The 21,712-nt window shown below is 37.0% G+C and overlaps 1 protein-coding gene across 5 annotated transcripts in view; it reads right to left on the bottom strand.

Moving 5' to 3' along the window:
* LOC121327468 (propionyl-CoA carboxylase alpha chain, mitochondrial-like) overlaps positions 1 to 21,712 on the bottom strand; it is a 182,898-nt gene that overhangs the window by 46,046 nt on the left and 115,140 nt on the right. The gene's annotated exons all lie outside the window — the stretch shown is intronic.

The following is a 21,712-nucleotide window of genomic DNA, read 5'->3' as shown; positions in this document are numbered from 1 at the left end:
GTAAGTCGAAGCACATTTTCCCATAGGAACAATGTTATAAATTGGGGTTACGTGCCTGACTCTGTGGCCAGGTATTATATTTTTACAAAAATGACACGTTACATTGTACACATGCAAATACTTATTTAACTCTTTACACTTAGGCATCTATATGGCTTGTTTAAAAGTACAGACTAGGGGCTTTCCAATGACGTATTCAGTGTGTGTATGCGGTACTCCTAGCCGGAACTACAACCACCTGAAGTTAAGCCCCTCATCATGTGACAGAGTCCACAGCTTAGCTTTGAGTCCACTGCTCTTATCAGACATTGTTAAGGTCAAAAAAAAAAAAAAAAAAAAACAGAAAAAACGCTAGACAGAGTCAGGGCGACCACGACAGGTACTGCGGTTCAGACACCGAGCATGCGCACATGAAGCATGGCTCGGGTCTCGCCGTGTTGTAAATGCCGTATCGATATCGTAAAGTCGAAGCAGGGTAATAATGCAAGAGTCGTAAGTGCCATGCGTCGTAAGTCGAGGATCGCCTGTATTTAATGATCAACCACAGGACCAGATCCCAAACTAACCTATCATTTCAAAGCTGGGGTAATGCCACAGCAAAACTACACTGGTGATACTGTCCACCCTATTCACTAGACAGCCTCAGGAAGATATGTCAGCAATTGGGACTGTTTTTCTTTGCTTGCATAAGTGTCAAGGTTTGTCTTCATTTTTATGACAAAGAGAAAAATAAAACAACTTGGGTTTAGCATGAAGCAGTGAAATGAACTCTCCGAATGATTTCTTACCAGGGTTAGAACATCTACCTGTGATCAAACTCTGCATGATGCCCTCTGCCTTGGGTCTTCCACTCTACTGCAGGTCAAGTACTTGACCTGTCCCAGCATCAATTAAATAATTAGAGACCTGGCTGGGAAAAGGTTATGGGTTGGAATGGACCGAAATAGCCACAGGTTGGAAACCTCTCCTGGCATTATCTTACAGTTATGTACAGAGAAGAAGTATACAGAAGTTTAGAGAATGACCTGCAACACCTTAAAATGATGGTCACACATTCACATTAATTCCAATATGATTTCATAGTAGAACAACTGGATATCTTTTTTTGTGTGGTTATTTTCCAACAGCCTGAATGTTATACGGATAACCTTTTTTTGTGAAACATTTATAATGAATTCAAGCAGAACAACACCATAGGAATAACAGCTAATCCATTAGAATTCATACGCAGCCATTATTTAAGTGTTAACAAATTACAATTAATAGTATCCTACTGTACATATGTGAGAACAATAGTAGTCCTTTTAACATTATATTACCATTCAGCAGACCATAGTGTACAGTAACCCAAAGCCATCCGTTACACAGACAGTACAGTAACTACATGAGCTATCAAACGCTAAACACTCAACCACACAGGAAGCAATTCAAGCAGTTTCCTGGCCCCTGTAATGCAAGCGCAGCTCTAATTAATGGGGATGATAACCCTGAGTTGAGAGACAGATGAAGATAAAGCAATTAAGAGGGTGATTTTGCTGGGGCGCTGTGTGGTTAACAATAGTGCAGGTGCAGAGGTGGAGACTGGACTGGTCTGAGCCCACAGATGACCACAAACTGCTGAACAAGGAGGTAATTACACCACAAAGGTAATTTACTGGAGTAAGTGCTACTTTCACTTTACAGAGACTGCCTGCAATTAACTGTGGAGGCCAAACAACTGAACATGTGTGTCACTCTGCATGTGAAACAGGCCGGCAGGATTGAGGGCAGTGCACACTTTTAGAAACACAACCTGCATTTACACATTATTTAGTTTAAAAAATCAAAATTAACATATGCTTTACCTTGAAATACACCAGGAACCATGAGACATTACACTATGTAACACAATTTTTGTTCCTGGGTAGTAAGTGTTATTTCCTAATTGCTTATGCCTCAAAAGTATAGAAAATGGCTATTATTCCCCACAAACTTTGCCTTTGTGACCAGGACAGTGATATTTCATAATATCACTATTTCCAATGGGAAAACGGGCAAATGTGTGTCTTTTCGGTCACATAAAGTCAGAAAAAAACAACATATGAATCCAAATTAACACAGATTTATACTAAAGTAATAAAAAAATGACTACAAAAGATTTAGAAGTGAGTAGTTTTTCGGGATTTATGATTATACTCTGAATCACTTTCACGAATCAGCCCCCAAATGCAGTCTCCCATCATGTTCTCGTTATACTGTCCTTGGTAGCGGCGTTCAAAGTCCAGTATATCCTGGTGGAAGCGCTCGCCTTGCTCCTCCAAGTATGCTCCCATGTTCTCCTTGAATTTATCAAGAAGAGTATCAAGGATATGGACTTTGAGGGACATCCTACAGCCCATTGTGCCGTAGTTCTTCACCAGAGTCTCAACAAGCTCCACAGAGTTTTTGGCCTTGTGATTGCCCAGGAAGCCCCGAACCACTGCGACAAAGCTGTTCCAAGCTGCTTTCTCCTTACTAGTGAGCTTCTTGGGGAATTCATTGCACTCCAGGATCTTCTTTATCTGTGGTCTGACGAAGACACCGGCTTTGACCTTTGCCTCAGACAGCTTAGGGAAGAATTCTTGAAGTCTGCCGACTCCTTATCTAGAGCTCTGACAAATTGTTTCATAAGGCCCAATTTGATGTGCAGTGGTGGCATCAGCACCTTCCGGGGGTCCACCAGTGGCTCCCACTTGACGTTGATCCTCCCCACAGAGAATTCGGTCCGCTGTGGCCAGTCCTGTCTGTGGTAGTGCGCCTTGGTGTCCCTGCTGTCCCAAAGGCAAAGATAGCAGGGAAACTTGGTAAAACTGCCTTGGAGACCCATCAGGAATGCCACCATTGCAACCTCTTGATGCCATCTCAGAAAAATGCAGATATGTATCCACTTAGGCAGCTGGAACTAAACTGAACTGGTGGGCTTAAGGCCCCTGTATTTATACTACTATTTATATTACTGGAAAGTTCTAGAAGTTACTCCAAGTTTACTCAGCACTGAATCTATCTGGAATGTTCTGGAAAATAGGTAAATTTCTACTGTCCTGGTCACAAAAGTAAAGTTTGTGGGGAACAACAGCCATTTTCTACACTTTTGAGGCATAAGCAATTAGGAAATAACACTTACTACCCAGGAACAAAAAAAAAAAAAAAAAAAAAAAAAAATTGTTATACAGTGTTATCTACATAGTGGTCCCTACATATAGTTGTATAAAACTGGCATAAATGTGTTGAAAACAATTACATAACTACAATGTCCTGCAGCCTAAGTAGAGATCAATACTTGCAGTTTTGGGGTAAAATTGTTTTTTTTCTATTCAAAACATCATTTCTTTTTTTTTTTTTTTTTAATGGTCTATCAAACTATCCTTAATGTCCCCCTGCTTCTCAGTCTATAGTGGAGTGTGTCCTATACTGGTTTATGCTTTGTGGACCTGGTTTAAATTCAATCAAGGGACCAAATGAATTGATTTAATTGGGTCCTGCACTAATTACCACAACTGGTTAATAGGCTTCTCAGCATATACAGTTTGCAGTGCATCAGCAAAACTTTTGAATTAATTTTGTTTATTTATGTTTATATATATTTATATGGAGTTAATTAGTTCATTATTTTCTGTTGAGTCCCATTGGCACAATCGTTATTTATCCATTTACTTTCTTTTATTCTTTTATATGTACGCATTGTCTAATTTTAGTTGTTCTAATACTACACATTTTACATTATTTATGTCATGTCCTTGACTGGTGAAGTGCTGTACTATTGGTTCGTTCATTTTTTTAAATTTCTATTAATGAAAGGTGGTTCTGAATTATTTTATATAAAGTTGCTCCAGTCTCTCCAACATATTTTATTTCATCACATTTTTCACAGGCTAGTCCATAAACAACATTGCTATTTTTACAGTAGGTATTAGTTTTTAGTGGTTATTTTTTTTAGTTTCCTATGTTTAATGATATTTTTGCTTGTGCCCATGTATTTACACACTTTACATGTACTAGTGCAAGTATTTGTAGAATCTATTCTGTCAATTATTCTTCCATCTTCTTTTATGTGAACTAAAATATCACCTAAATTAGCTTCTCTTTTGTCAACTGGGGCCTTAAGAAATACTTATTTCAATTTTTCTGAATTATGTAGAATTGGCAAGTGTTTCCAAATTATCTTAGAAATATTGGGCAAAAGTTTAGAGTAAGTCATTCCTAATGGAACTCTTCTGACCTTTTTATCTCTCTTTTTCTAATCTAGTAGATTATCTCTGTTTAGTTTATCCACTTTGTCTCTATAATCCTTTCTTTGTTTCCTCTTTTTTTAAGATTTGTTTTTAATACATTTCTTTGTTTTACATAGTCACTTTCTTTTCAGCATATTCTTTGTATTCTTATTCCTAGACCGTTTCGGATTGCCCTTTTAATGTGTACTGAATGTGCAAAGGACATGTGCAAATACTGATGCATGTCAGTAGGTTTACAGAAGAGGTCAGCCTCAATTCAACCTTCTTCAAGTTTTACTATGGGGGGAGGGGTGTCCTCGGTTCATGGCGCACCAGCGACTCCCGTAGACTGTCCGGGCGCTTGTGGGCTTGCCTGTAAGCTGCCCAGAACTGCGTTGTCCTCCGACACAGTAGCTCTGGGCTGGCTGCATGACGTGAAAAAAGCAGTCTGTTGACGGCACACGCTTCGGAGGACAGCGTGTGTTTGTCTTCGCGAGTGCCGAGTCAGCGCAGGTGTGGTAGCAGTGGACTGAGCTTAAATACAATTGGGCATTTCAAATTTGGAGAAAAACAGGGTAAAAATTAATTGGCGACTACTAAATTTATTTTTCAAAAATTGATTGATTAGGACTTAACTATTATTTTTTTAATATGCAGAAAATACTCATAATCGCTTACGCAGTGGGCCCTTGCAGCTTCCAGACCTACAAAGTGTAATTAGGACACACTACAGTAAATTAAGTTGACTGTACTGTTCATTTTTTCTCAAATCCTTTATAATTAACATTTACAATGTATAACCTACTGAGGCTAAACCTCTTAAGAAATGCATTCACAATTAATTTCTCCTTTGTAGAAAGAACAGATAGTGGGGCAAACATCTCCCAACCTATTAACCTTGTCCTGTGACCTGAGTACACAGATTACATAATCATGTCAAATGTCAAAGGATCGTGAGAAGCCCCCATCCATTATTCAGGAATATCGTTGCACTGCTAACAAGTTCATCAGGCCTGACACACAGACTGAAAATGGGGAGAGAATTTTTCAAGCAGCATTTTCAGCTATATAAACAAAGGCTAACCACCTGAGACTACAGGGGACAGGATATGGGCTACATATAGCAACCATGAAGCAGCAAACAAGAATAGCAGGAAAGCTGCTCAAGCCGCTGCAGCATTGTCCTTTGAAGTCAACCATTTTCACTGTTATAATACTCGAGGCAAAAATCTTTGAAGGCAGGTTATCCTCTGTGGCGTTGTGTCCTGTTGAACGAATTGTTTCCTTTTTCCCTTTGTTTTTATTTTTTTGTGGAAACTGACACTCTTAATTGTTCTCCTTGCGAGCGGCAGGCCTTAAAAAGCTAAAACAACACTGCCAGAAAAATCTGTCATCTGCGGTCAGGTGCCTCGTACAATTGAAATGTATTACAGTGTCAAGTCAATGTTGCTGGTGACAGAGGCTCTAATTCTCAAGTACCACCAAAAACCATCTAACAGGACTGTTAGCCATTTATAGCCCTATTATCGTAACAGAGGAGAAGTAGAATGAGATTTGAAGAGCAAGGCAACACCAAAAATCTTCAAGGACGCGAAAGTAATTTTTTTTTTACTTATATATAAATTCATCACGCACACTTAATTTTACCAGATATTTGATTATAAACTAAATCAAGGCAGTGTATTTGCTAGACCTGGGAAAGGGTATTTTTTACTTTTATTTACCACAACTTAAGCACAAACTTCATGCACTTTAGATTCATGGTGGCAACAAAGGTCAACATTTTTATGGTGCTGACCAGATGTTAATAACCTCGAACTTCCTCCCTTCTCCATATTTGCAAACATGTTGACAGATGTCAAAATCACAACCACTGCATCAACGTTGACATCTATTGTCACCAAGAAAGATAATTAGGTGGGACTCAAGGGGCAAACCAGCTTCTTGTGCAGTGGGCAATTTAACTTGAGGCAACTTAAAAGTTGTTCCCATGCCTACCAGACAATAAAACCGGGTAGAAGCTAGACTTGTTATTATCATCTGTTAAATAAATAAAAAAAGGTCACAAGAATCCCTCATTCCAAATGTTGAATGACAGCAGGCTGTTTTCCATTGCAGTGGCTGTGAAAAGAGGACAGGCCTCAAGCCGACTGAGGCATCACCTCAACCTTTATTTTTTTTTTCAATCTGTTGTAAAAAATATGGACAGTGCTAATCAATCAGAAGCTGGGTTATGGTGAGCAACTGCTTGTTGAAGAGTGAGTGTAACCAGCGAGACCATAATCCTCCTAAAACGCCAAGAGACCTAGCAGCACTAACAGTGTTGTTGGTAATGAACTCAAATGTAGTTCACCACTGTACTGGGAGCCCTGACCTACACAAAGAAATCCCAAATTCAATCTTGATATTCACCCAAGCTTACAAGAAGTGAAAACTCATATTATGTCTGTGTGAATTGCAGACTAAACTGTCAACTTGTGGTTTGAAGAACAAAGTCGAGATTTCACAAAGAGGAGGGTCCAGGGGAACCCTAAACTAATTATTTAGGTTGGACAGCATATGATTTAACTGCATGCACATAAAAAGCAAGAAGACATAACCTCAGACAGTGGCAGAGAATATTCCAAAAAGGCATACTGTACAGTAATTATTAACGCACAATTGATCTCAGTGCTAGCAACTAAGCATTGTTTTCCACAAGTTTCTAGCTATATTGTGAATGTAACATGTTTCTCCCGTTGTAGTCCCCTGTTCTTGCCAGATCTCATATTGGTGTCGAATGCTAGCCAGCAGAAGATAAAAGCATGTGTGTCTTTTCACATTGAGCACATACCATCTTTTTCCAAGTACTTTCTCGGTGCCTGTTCGTCTAACCTAGTAACCAAGGGTCTATCCTTATATTTTTGCTCCAGCTACAGTACCATTACAGAGCCAGAAGATCCTACCTTAAAGATACCGTTGTTTATGGGAATTATTTTAGAAAGGACAGAGATCCACCAATTTACATGAATGTGTCAACAGCAGTAACTGAGTAACTGGAAAGAGAATTATAGCACACAGCATACCAGAAGCATAACAAATGTAACCCACAATTCAAAACTTTAAGGCATGAAAATGTTTTATACTGAAACAAAGCGTAACTAATTGAATGTCAGTATTACTTAAGAAAAAGAACATTCCAAGGTGCAGCTGTAGAAAGAGTTCAAATGGAATATGTTGTCTTAATTATAGTATGCTCTGAATGAATGAAATGGTACCGAGCCTAAGTGAAGTATATCTGCTAGTTACCAATCCTCTAAACCAGTGTTGCACAAATTTTTAAATGCCACCCCCCTTTTTTAGCATACATTTTGTCGTGCCCCTCACCCCCCCCATATTAAAACGTACGACCTAACTTCATATTTTAACAGTTTTTATTTTTTCCCGATTGTGTAAATGCAGTATTTTTTCCTTAACCACCAAACATCTAGATTTAGCTAAATACAAAAGTGTATCACAAATTCAACATTGAAAATGAGTCTAGAAGTTTTTTTTTTTTTACACTTAGCAAGTGAACATTTAGCTGACATGTTAAACCTGGGTTTCTAATAAATAAATCAACTAATTTAAATGTTTAGTTTACAGTTGGCAAGTCAACATTTAGCTAACATTTCTAAAAAATAATTCTGTGATAAAATACATGTAACATTTTTTTTTTTTTTTTAAACTTGGTGTTTCAACATTTACTGGACAGATAAACCAGAAAAACACCACCGTTAAGTAATTAAATCTGGGGTTTTCACAAAATAAAGTATGCACACCGGGAGTGAAGCGAACAGCACGAGTACAAAAAAAAACCTGATGTAGCTGGCCATGAAAAGCTGGTCATGTCTCCTTTTGCTCCTTTTGTGGAGACGAAATATAATAAATAAAACACAAAAGAGCACGGGTATATGTGTGGTGCTCCCCTAGGAAAAGATACACATTTTACATTAAATCTGTGAAAAAAATGCCTGTTAAAACATTAATGCTTTTTTTTTTTTTTTTTTTAATTACACTTGTCGCTACTGCTCACTGCAGTTTTACTGACACACTCGCCACTTATTAATTTCTATGGTTCTACGAGTACTAAAGTGATGGTCAACGGCTAATTTTAAAGTTAAGAATGGCCTAATTAGCTGACATTTATGTATTTAAAATGTTCAATCCTTTAAAAAAAAAAATACTGTCTCTTTAGTCATAGTCACCCCCCCCCCCCCCCAGTGACTCACCACGTTTCCATGTCACCCCCAGTTTGTGCACCACTGATCTAAACCCTCCCCCCCTCAAACAGCTTAGTTCCTACCACTACCTATCCACCAGTAAACCACTTCACTTCAAGAGTCTTCCATTTACACAGTAGTGTATGGAGAACCATTTGTACCAAAACTATCCAGCCATTAATTTGTCAATTTGTTTGTCAATTCGTGAATCGGTCAATTTATTTGTCAATTCGTTTGTGAAATCGTGATAATGATAAATGTGTCAATTCACACAGTAATTCATAAACATATTTGTTAATTTATCTAATAATTATTAATTAATTTGTCAATTCATTAATACAAAAGGCTGTGCGGACCTGCAAATTTCCAATCAACCAGACAAACTTTCAACTGTCAATCTCACACTGTGCCGAAAACACTGCAACCTTTCTAGCCAATGGGAGCACACACTAATATTTTAATCAATGAAAATCCAGCCTCACTCAAAACTGCTTCAGCCAGTATTATTTAGAAAGGCGTTTCAAAATATATTCTATTTAACAAGATACTCGACTCCGTTGATTTTCAATGGAGCCTTCCATCTCGATGCGCCCAAAGCACTGTGGTATATACAGAGAGCATTGAAAAAAAAAATTCTATGGAGAGTCAATGGAGGCGCAAGAAATTTTGCTGGTTTTCGCCATGTTAAAAAAAAAAATGCATAAAACTTTTGAAGTGGATTTCACAATTGCCTAAGGCCTTTTGAAGAAATGGCAACATACATAACTTTACAACATTGTTTACTGTACTAAATTGCTGTGTCCTGATAATATTTTATGTTGTAAAATTATGTATTTCTAAAGTAACCTGGACTGTTAAACGATTTAATCAATACGCTTCTTTAGAGCGATGTTTCTGCGCATGCGCCAATGAACGTGACAGTGCTCAGAAAATAGCATTTTTCATAATAACTACGCATTGTCATAATTTGGTAATGTTGCCGTTTTCTTCAAAAGGCCTTGGGCAAATGTGAAATCCATTTCAAAAGTTTTATACATTTTTTTTAACATGGCGTAAATCAGCAACATTTCTTACGCCTCCATAGAACTTTTTTTGCAATGCTCTCTCTATATACCACAATGCTTTGTGCGCAATGAGACAGGAGTCTCCATTGAAAATCAGCGGAGTCGAGTATCTTGTTAAATTACTATTGGCTGAAGCAGTTTGGAGTGAGGCTGGATTTTCACTGGTTAAAATATTAGTGTGTGCTCCCACTGGTTATAAAGGTTGCAGTGTTTTCGGCACAGTGTGAGATTGACAGTTGAAAGTTTGTTTGTTGGGAAGTTTGTCTGGTTGATTGGAAATCTGCAGGTCCGTACAGCCTTTCGTATTAATGAATTAACAAATTAATTAATTAATTATTAGATGAATTAACAAATATGTTTATGAATTACTGTATGAACTGACAAATTTATGGACAAATTGCTGGACAAATTGACCAATTCAAGAATTGACAAATGAATTGACAAATTGACCAATTCAAGAATTGACAAATGAATTGACCAATTTCCGAATTGACAAATAAATTGACAAATTAATGGCTGGATAGTTTTGGCACAAACGGCACTCCATGGAAGTGTTTTAAAAGCCTGGATAACCGAAAATCAAGAATCCCTGCTACCTCAATCACCAAACTGAATGATGGCTCTCATGTCAGTATGTTATATATCAGCTACACTTATTTTCTCCATTGTGGATTGTTGTGTCCATTTGGAAAGTAAAGTATGTGATAAATGCTTGTGGTTTCACTTTGCTTAAGTAATCTAATACACACATGGGGCTACCAGGAAGTATTTAAACCAAATGCAGAGAAATACTCCAAGTAAGGCTGCTGCCAGTACAGCACTAAATTAATTTTCTTTTTTTAAAAAATTACATAATATAATAATAATAAAAATAGTCTGCTATCTTCCTTACACCTTTATTGTCAAGGCAAGGGAAAAACACTCAAACAACTGCATAAGACCAGTAGCTTCTGTGGAAATATTCTTAAGAAATAAACAAAAAAAAATTTCATCATTATTACTTGTATTTCATACAAAACTGTATAGCTCTGCTGTGTGCCTGCGTGTACTATTCGCCATGCACATAGTGCTGTGCAGTGATTGCCATGTGACTATATGCAATCTAGGCAGGAAATTTATATACACACTGTAAACAAGAAAATGGATGTCTCTAAAAATGTGTCTGTAGCAGATCACATAAAGCAGTATCCAGCAGGAGTTTTACACAGCGACGGAGGTAAGCTCTTCTGTACATCCTGTAACTGTACTGTGTACTACTACTGAGAATCGGCCATTATTATCGGGTATTCACTGAAAGAGAAAGGAGGAAATCCAGAGCAGTACTGAGACTGCTTTACTTGCAAAGAAACAAAAAATGGTGACTTCCATATTCCAAAAGTCCACTGAAAACCATGAAGCACAAAACACAATATATTTTGACTTGACAGAGGTTTTTGTTTGTGCAAATATCCCTCTTGAAAAATTGGACAACCAAAAGATACATCAATTCTTCAGACTGAGTGTAGCAAATGGTGGAGTGATTTCTTCATCAGCCCAGCTGAGACATAAACACTTACCTAAAGTTGGTGAGTATCATAAGCAGGAGATGATGGAATTGTAAAACGGTCTGGTTGCTTGTCAGTGGTCACTGAAAGTCGACTGATGCCCAAGATCAGTATGGGTTAGACATTGTGTTTGTTTTGCAAGGCCTAAATGGTGAACATGCATCTGACGTACTAGAACTGAAAGCTGTCCTTGCAGATACACTTTACCTATAGACTTTTGATTACAACACCGTTTCACAAGCTATTGTAAGTGCTTGAATAAGTTTGATGATGTCAGTACATTTATATCTATTTGATTTTAAAAATAATAATAATAATCTGTATGCATAATTTATAAAACAGTTCTGTGCTCATTCTGTGAAATACAATACTTACAATACCCATGACACTGCCGTGAATTTTAAAACAAGATTCACAGGTCCTTAACTATGACCAATCAGTCCAACTAGTTACTTCCTAATGAGTAACTAGTGCTGCTGGTGCAAACTGACCAATTAGCCAGTTTCCTAAAGACCTAATCCTTGTGACTTTAGCATGGAACTTTAACCCATCTCATGCCAGGACTCCTGCACCAGGCCTCTGGGCTTATTAAATCAATTAAACCCCAAAAGCTTGCAGAGAGAGAAACAGGGAAGAGCACCGTAAATTAGCACTATGCATACAAACATGGACCAAGTCGCGGGACACGGTCCTTTACCCTGTCACAAGTACATATTACATTTATGTCTATACTAGATCCAGTTGTAGAATCCTAGGCATTTACAATTAGTTATATCCCGGGTCTGCATTTTAAAGGCCAGTAAATGATACATTATCTGACTCATTCAGTTAATACTCATCATCTAGCGTATTCTATTCCTGAATGTAAGGTATTGTCCATGCTTTCCTGTGTTTAAGCCAAAGGGTTGGACTAGTAAATGGACTCCCAAATAGGGTTCAATTGATAGTGAATCACAGTAACACATACAGCTGCTAGAGGACACTGCCGAATTGTTTGTTAAAAGCCACAGAGGAAAGTCACACATGCGGTCCTCATATGTCTGTTCCAATTTCGCTGAACCTTAACTTGCATTCTACATGACCAGTTTTGTTCAAAGGTAGTCTTAAAACATGGTATGTGCTTTACAAGATTGTTTAAAAAAGGTTTGCAGATGTCCTCTTCACCATGGCATCTTTAGTATAAAAAGCTGAGACATGGGTGGGATGCTGTAACAAAACAGTGTCTGTGTGGTCTTCAAAGGGTTTTAAAAGCCTTCAACTTACATATTTTTACATTATACCACTGACTAATATGAAATACATGGTGTGTTTAGAGATGAACAGCCTCATAAATCTGTTTACAATAAAAATTCCAGTTAAAATGAAGTATCCAAATATGTTTTAAACAGTAACATGTGAAATAAAATATTGTGGTGCATCCGTAGTTAACCTTTTCAGCTCCTCCTCATTAATGTCAACACTGTAGTTCCCAAATGTGAAATAAATGGCATTTTTTAAATGCCTTTGAAATGCAAGGAGTAGCATGAGCCCACTGAAAAAGATTAAACAGAACATTGCTCAGACATTGAAGGAGACAGGTGGCTACAATACAGAACTTATGTGAATGGTTTTAATAGTATTACATAGAAATGTAAGAAAACTGTTTCTTTGGTAGAAACTTTACTGTGCTGTTATGAGCACTATTCCTTTTCTGCTGTTTAAATTCTGGGTTTCAGGAACTCTGTGTCATTCTAAATGGACATGTTTAGAAATGATTATATAAAAGGGATCAATTTTCTCCATTGCCAGTTTCTTTAGAATGAAGAGGTTTCCTTTATTTTAGGAAACAAAAAACAGGAGTAGTTTAAAGGAAATTGCTCAAGAATGACAAAAAGATGACATGATGCAAATGGTATTGCTTTATAAAGTGGTTTAATTTCAAAGCACTTGCTTTTTTTTCCCCTGAAATGCCTGGTATTTCTTTCCCTTGCCAAAAAAAAAAAAAAAAAAGTTTATGGTGCATTAAGACTGGTTCATACAGTATGTAAGTCGTGCAGCTACATTGACATGGTGGTCAACTGTGCATCGGTTAGGAGTCCCAAGTTGGTCAATTATCTACAGGTAATGATCACTGTGCAGTAAAGAACGGTCTTATATCCCTGTCCATGAAATGAGAATCTTTTGGTACTTTGAAAAAGAATAAGGATATACTGTACAGTGTAGTACCTTGGAAAAAAAAAACCCAATCGACACAAAAAATGTTAAAGTCCAAAACCTTGGTAAACTGATTAATAATAGTTAGGACTGCAAGGCAGGGGATTCCTGGAAACAAGATTTACGGGATATCTTAATAACAAAAATACAATTCTAATGGCAATATTCAAACATGATCCTCTATGCTGGGAAAAGCAGGTCCCAACTGTTGGATCAATACGCTAACACAGTTGTACAGGTCTGGCACTGACTACACATACTAGAAAGGACATGTTTAATATACACATCTGTGAATATCCCTTTATTGTTTGGAGCAGTGTACACTCACAAACCACAGTAACATGAGCTGAATGGTTAAACGGGTGTAACACTTCAAATAACAAAGAGAAGAGTCTGCCAAGAATCCAATCTCGGTATGTGCATTTGAGGTTTTCTAATGGGGGAGAACAGTCCATTTTCTTTCTATGGGCAGCACTCAAAATATCCTCCAGGTAGGATGACCGAGAATTCCAGTTTGATGTGCAATCACTAATCTCCCGTCCAAATAAACAAAGCAGAGTCAGAAGCCAGTCGGGTAATTAAACTTTGACTCCTGTTCGCTGTGATATTATTAGCACTGAGCAGGTCCCTGTGGGAAGTTCACAAGCATCACTGCTTGGGCAGTCTTAGTGCAAAGCTGCACGTTTGAGAGCCGGAACAGGAAATCCCACTGCTCCACACTGGGCTGGAATACAATACTACCATTAAAATATGAAAGCCAGCTAGGAAGGTGCAAATAAAGTTTTAATTATAAGCCCTAAATCAGGCAGAACGTTAAATTTAAAGTACACTACATCTGTAAAGTGCAAGTTAACTGGTCTAACTTTCCATAACATACATTAGATGGTAGGTGAGATGTAAGGCTACAATAAAAGCACATGTCACTGCCAGTTGTTTTGAATCTGCATGACTAGTTTATACAGTTTGGCAGTCATATATTCTGTGTGTGTGTGTTTTAAGATTCTGCCAGTCTTCTAAGATGAAAAAATTAAAAAAAAAAAAAAAAATCATTAGGCCACTACCGCTGTTATATGACTTATTTCCCATTCCATGATAAAAGTACAATTACTGTACATCTACAGTACAGCCAATGCATACATCATGATATGTATATTGTGAGAACATGATCATCTATCTAAACATGCATTACTAAATAAAACAGGTATTCTATAGAACAGCTTTGAAATTACTGAACACTTAAACTTAAAATATTGGCATATATTTATTCATTTTACTGGAAAAACTGCTGTTTCTCTCTCAATCCTATGCCCAGTATATTCATAGCTGAACATGCAGCAGTGCAGAAAATACCCGTGTCATATTAGATTTCCAGTATGAAGGGGAGAAGCATTCTTCTGTACAGTAGAAGGGATGCTGCTTAATTCAAACATCATTTATAAATATTTGTTATATGAACTAATATGAATATGTTAATGGTTGCCAATTAAACCATTGCAAGTAGTGCTTGATCAAATATTCAGATATTTGTTACAGTGGTATTTTAAAAAAATCCTGTCGGCCCGCTTTTGGGGGTGCTATAATAAAACCTGTTTTATTGCAACTTCAGGGGGTAGTATCAAAAACAGAGCTAGCAATTATAGCTAGTATAATCAAAATAAGCTACAGTTGTATTGCATAAATAAAAGCATATGTGTGCATATCTAACTCATCATCTGGAGAATAACATGTACTGTTAAAAAAATAATAACCATATCTCCATTAGGGTTACTGCATTGTAAGACCTCATTAAAAGAATAGACCAGTAAGCACTTTCAATTCTCGATCTATCCCTAAATGTATGCTTATAAGCTAAGCAGAAACAATCTTATCTTGTTTTATTAAGGGATCTTCCACAGCTTAGGGGTGCATAATCTTATTAAATAAAGTCTTTCAATCTATGTGTCTATCAATCTACCAATCCATCTATTTATATAACACAGTGCACAAGGAGGTGTTACAGTGCTTGACAGAAAAAAAAAAGATTTCTTTCCTTGTTCAATAAAGAGTTTTAGTACAATATGAGAAATATGCTTAACAATAACTTGGCTTTCTCATCAATATATTGTAGGAAGCCCATCAACCATATCAACTTTCTCTTTTGTGCTGACAGTAGGCATTTCAGTATAATGACCTTCCTGCACAGTGTGTGTTACCATAGAAAGAGACAAGAGCTCACTACAAAATTAACGGAACTGCTTAGCATCAAAACCTTTTATCTGAGGAAGAAGCCCGTGCCAAAGTCAATATTAAAAGTGCATGAATGTGACGTTGTTTATATTGTCATCAAATCACAAGGCTTAGGAGATATTTTAAAACGAACAGACCCTGTCTTTTCAATTTCCTTCAGCTTCTAGCAAACTGTAATTTTTCTGCACTAATCTTGCATAATGCTGTGTATGAGTATTATGCACTTTCTAGCAAATATCAAATGCATACAAATGGTCGGCCTGGTGTGACGGGGCAATCACTAACTTGAAACTGTTGGCTGAAACTTAAACCGACGCAGGGGAGATGGCATGAATGCAAGTCCCAGTAAGAAAAGCAGTGTAACCTAATAAACATTTAAAGGAAAACAGATGTATTTCCTGATGCCAAACATGAACTCCCAGCACCCCAGCGGTGGGGTGAATAAATTACACTTTCAAAAGAGAGCTAAAGCCGTCATCCTTTTCAACAACACAAGTGATTTGGTAATATAATGAATGTGAGTGTGTTCATTAGGTATTAATTTATTCATTAAATATTAACTCTTGTGTTGCCCGATTTGAAGCACTTGTGACATCTCTTCCTTGTGGTAAAACAGCTGTGATGTTTCTTTCGTGATATCGTATCACAGCTGGAGAAGGCAGATATTATGCATCCCCTTAGGTGACATGATCACACTTAAGCAAGAGAGACATGTATGACCCTGGTGTGAGGATCGAGCCATCGGGTTTGTCTTAAAGGTGTCATGTTGACCCTAATTGGTTATCTCTTTATCTCTAGCATCCACTTTGATGATTGGGATGACAAGGATTATTTTATCCTCTCTATTAGTTCATTCTAATAATGAATATGCCCATCTTTCATGGTTGTATTGTTTGAAGGGGGCCACCACAATAACAACCCCCCAAAAATTAATACCTTACACCACCTTTCATCCAACTGTGACCAGAATAGGCTATACTAAGGACTGAAAGAAAAACAGTCCCAACATCATCATTTGTTCAAATAACTAGGCAAAATTTGTATTCACGATGGCAGCGAACATTGATGATCAGACTAGAGATGTGTGGCAAACAGATTTTGGCAAATGTTTGCATACATTTGTGTAGTTGAATGCAGCCCTGAAACAATAGGTGGGATGTTTAGAAAAGGGGATATTTTGCTGTAATTTGGTTTACCCATGTGTAGCACTATCATACCACCCAAGAAAACACCATGGGAGGATGAAGCAAGCATATATCATGGAAGGAAGAAAATCGCTGGTGAAAACCAGGTCAATGAGTCATTGCAATACAATGCAGAACAAATACAATGTGCTACTGCTTTTAGTCACAAGACACACCTCTAAAACCTTATACTAAACATTTAAGTTGAACAGTCTCATTTGTCTGGTGAAAACCAAGCCACCTGGATCCATAATTTGAATTTAAAAAACATATCAGTATACAATAGATAAAACAGTTGTCATTAAAACCTTAAATACAAAAAACAAATATAATATAAAACAATATACAACAACATGTACACACACACAAACTAAGTATGTACTTAGGAGCAGTGGTTTAATTATAAATAATAATAATAATAATAATAATAACAATAACCTACGTGACAACAGATTTCCCATTCCAAAGACTAAAAACAAAGACAACCTCACACTTGAATAAGGACATATCAGCAACATTCACAAAGAAGGAAGCCATATTCTCCACAGATTCTTACCCCACTTCACAAAACTGGTATCTGTAGACGGCAGCCTGTTTGTGAAACAGGCTCTTCAAATAGAGATTCTTTAAATAGAGATGATTACCCCAAGACTTAAGGTTGAGCCACTTATCCATCAAAGAAACTGGTAATTGCTTTGCTAATCTGGGAGAAGAAATTAAAAAATCAAAACTTTAAGAACTTTTGGAGTGCAAAAGAAAGCTGGTATTGCTATGTTGGCCAACTTCTGAAGGATTTTGTGGTTTCCATTTACATATAATTACACTTTAATGCAAGCGTGACAAGTGCAAAGACTGTTAAGTGGCAGACAGCACAGGCTGTTCAGGACCCCCTATGATATTGGATGACAAGATGCAGCACAAGCTCCATTTCCCGCTAATTAAACGAATCAATTAAGAGACTATTGTTGCAACTGTGTAACTGATGTTCTATAGTGGCAATAACAACCCCACAGGGAGGTCTTCTACTACATTAAAACGCTGTCCTCTACAACTCCATCCGATATGATTAGAAACATTTATTTGCGTCTTGCTGTCATGTCAGCAGCAAAGGCAAATTATGGAAATATGTATACCAGAATGATCCCAGTATGAGATCTGGTTTAGTTCTGAACCTCAGGGGCACCAATCACCGAAATTCCAAAGTTACCCAAAGTTCTTTAATGGCATGGATATATCCATCAACACAGCAACCATTTAGTCGCAAGGTAAGGGTCATATATTTGCATTCTTTCCTGCTAAGCAAATACAGTTTAAGCAGATAAATTATCATATTACATTTACCCTCCTGAGTTAAACTGATTGAGTTCTAAATTGTTTTAAATGGCTGTCATTAATCCCTTCTATAGGCTAAGTGTTTTTATTCAGAAACTTAATTGTATTGGATCATCAAGGGTCAAATTAATTTCCAGAACAATGTTATAATAATTTTGAAAGGGAAATTAATATTTAGTTAATCCATAATTTCAGAGTCTTGGGTGCCATGTTAAGAAGTAAAAAATGCAAACAAAGTGATAGAGCACTTTGTTGGATAAGAGAAACAGCTATAGTAGTTAATAACGTTTAAAGATTAAAATATCTTGCCTGTCACCATACACAACAGTGTGGATTCATAAATGAGGGGGGAAAAAAAAATCATGTACTGTCTTGCAGAGGTTTTATTTGCATGAACACGTTTAATATGGATTGCTGTTTGGCTGTTTATCAATTTAGACCATCTTAAATCAGTAAAGCCATTGGGAATGTGGCTGGAGCCTTAATAAAGTCATTGTTTAATGGGTAATTAACACTCCAACCATAGTATAAAAGACCCACTCAGGGCTCAGAGTTTGGAAGAGTTGTGAGGAGAGTGAAGGATAGCAAGAGCAAATGCTACCAAGCCAGCAAACAAAGGTACTCGTTTTTATGCATAAATAATTATTTGTTAGTGTTTGTTTTACTTTGGCCAGAGCGCCCTTTTCTTTGTGTGTTTTTGTTTAAATCTTTATTTTGCTACTTAAATAAAATACGAGTGCAGCCGTGCCGTTTAGCCCTGTATCATCCTGTGTTTTTGGTTTCAATTCCTGGTCTAACATCACCACTGCAGCCCTCACTGTGACACGCACATATGAGGGTGTGCATCCACTATGTGGAAAATAAGACAGGTCTCAGGTCTCAGGTTTATTTATGTCATCTTTGTTTTACTTTTCTGGAAAGCTTGCAAACAGTAAACTGTTTACCTAGCAATGCACTTGCAGACCTTTTAGCCAATGTACAAACTATCAAAAGAATTTTCTAAACTAATTCCAATGAGAAATATTCTAATTGCATGTAATTTTACAACTTTTTATACTGCAGAATGAGTTCTGGATTCTCACAAACAGCATCTGAGAAAGGCAACACCGTTAACTGTAAAGTAAAGAAACAGTACAATACAATGCAATGTCGCTATCATAACAAAAGAACAAAAATTATATATATTAGCAACGTGTTTAAAGGTTTTTGTTAACTATGAGTGTTATACGCCGTCCTTCAACTAGCAACACTAAAAAGGCCAATGATGTCTCTTTTGATTTTCCAGAGCTGAATTCCTCTGTGCCTCTTGCCTTCATGTCAGACAGCTCAGCTAACCCTTGTTTCTTATCAACAACCAGAAGCAGAACTGTGTTTGCCATCTAGTGTCAGGAAATCAAATGAACCATTTCATCCATGCTGATGCCCCCGTGACAGACAGCCTCACCGTACTCCCAATCAGCTAGCTCTTCAAACCGTGCTGATGGAAAGGTCAATGGAGTATGTGCTAAGTAGTGCCGTGCTGCTGCAGCTGCACTACGACTCCAGCTGAATGGATGTCTGGCAGCCAGACAGGCTTGCAAGCAGGGCTCATCAAAGGGACAAGTACTGTGCAAGCCTCAGATACTACACCTATTGCTTATCTATCTAAAATTACCATGGCTATCGTAGTGCATACAAATTAGATCATGATGTTATCATATTAATATTTAGTTTTGATTGATTTGTTTACCATTAATTACTAGTTTTTACTGCAGCAGTACAAGTCTGATTTCCAGTAATGCATACACACATTTTTGCGTGTGTGATATATTTTTTGACATATATATATATATATACACACACACACACACACAGAACAAAAATATAAATGCAACATGCAACAATTTCAAAGATTTTACATATAAGGAAATCGGCCAATTGAAATAAATTCATTAGGCCCTAATCTATGGATTTCACATGACTGTGAATACAGATATGTATCTGTTGGTCACAGATGCATTTTAAAAAAAAAAAAAAAAAAAAAAAAAAAAAAAAAGGTAGAGACGTGGATCAGAAAACCTGTCAGGTGAAGAAACCGGATGTGGAGGTCCTTGGCTGGCATGGTTACACGTGGTCTGCGGTTGTGCGGCCGGTTGGACGTACTGCCATATTCTCTAAAACAATGTTGGAGGTGGCTTATGGTAGAGAAATGAACATTCAATTCTATGGCAACAGCTCTGGTGGATATTCCTGCAGTCAGCATACCAACTGCATGCTCCCTCAAAACTTGAGACATCTGTGGCATTGTATTGTGTGATGAAACTGAACATTTTAGAGTGCACCTGTGTAATGATCATGCTGTTTAATCAGCTTCTTGATATGCCACACCTGTCAGGTGCATGGATTATCTTGGCAAAGGAGAAATGCTCACTAACAGGGATGTAAACAAATTTGTGCACAAAATTTGAGAGAAATAAGCTTTTTGTGTGTATGGAAAATTTCTGGGATCTTTTATTTCAGCTCATGAAACATGGGACTAACAGTTTACATGTTGCATTTAGATTTTTATTCAGTGTGTATAAACAAGAAAGTTTGTCTGCCTCTGTTCCTTTATGCATTCACACCCCACAGGAGCCAGTACAACCAACCTTTGCATAGCCTCGTCTTTCATCCAGGGCTATGTCTGGATCCCAAATTTTGATCCCCTGGGCACTTTATTTAGTAACCCCATTGCTGGATCAGTACAGTAGCCATGTATCTCAGAGCACATTGTGTGGCACCAAAGATCGGTAACTTATAGGAAACCATAAGGCTACTGTTCCCCAATTTGTCATGCATGAAATACTGAATTTTCCCGGGCAACGGGTATATATATATATATATATATATATATATATATATAGATAGACACACACACACACACACATGCTATGCCTATAGAAAGTATACACCCCCTTGACCTATATATATATATATATATATATATATATATATATATATATATATATATATATATATATATATATATATACACACACACACACAATAAAGGCTAACTTCATTACATCGAACCTCTGTTTTAATGATCCCAACAGCAAGAACTGATTTTTTCAATGGAAATTAGCCCTATTAGAACAATCACTTACCAGGATCAACCTGAATACAACAATCTCAGTACTGACTAACATTGAACTTTCTCCAGTGTGAATGTTGTTCTCTCAATGAAAACACAGACCATGGTTGGCTAATTCAAAGATAAGGCAAATTCAAAGATAACCTATTGTGGTACGAATCATGCATGACATATGCAATCATTGCCTGCCTGCTATCTTCACACAACTGACGTTATATACGTTCTAAAAAAAGATATCTTTCTTCTTCAATATAATACAAATTAATGTACATTATATATATATATATATATATATATATATATATATATATATATATATATATATATATATATATATATATATATATATATATATATATACAGTAATACGTCAGGGAGGGGGTTAATAGCTTCCCTGCCTAAAAACAGGTGAGAATGTAGATTTGTATTAATTGTTTTATTGTTTAATTGGTTATCCCCTGCACCTGGTTTTTATTGTAAATTAGAGCCAGGTGCAGGGTATTTAAAGAAAGCTGCCAGTCTGTTCAGAGCTGCTGGTGCGTGAGGAGCCCGGTTGAGGGTGATTTCAATCAAAACAAAAAGGTAGT

The sequence above is a fragment of the Polyodon spathula genome, chromosome 15, assembly GCF_017654505.1.
Source record: "Polyodon spathula isolate WHYD16114869_AA chromosome 15, ASM1765450v1, whole genome shotgun sequence".
NCBI classification, from domain to species: Eukaryota; Metazoa; Chordata; class Actinopteri; order Acipenseriformes; family Polyodontidae; genus Polyodon; species Polyodon spathula.
The sequence above is the reverse complement of the archived record's forward strand: the minus strand, read 5'-3'. Positions and strand labels throughout refer to the sequence as shown.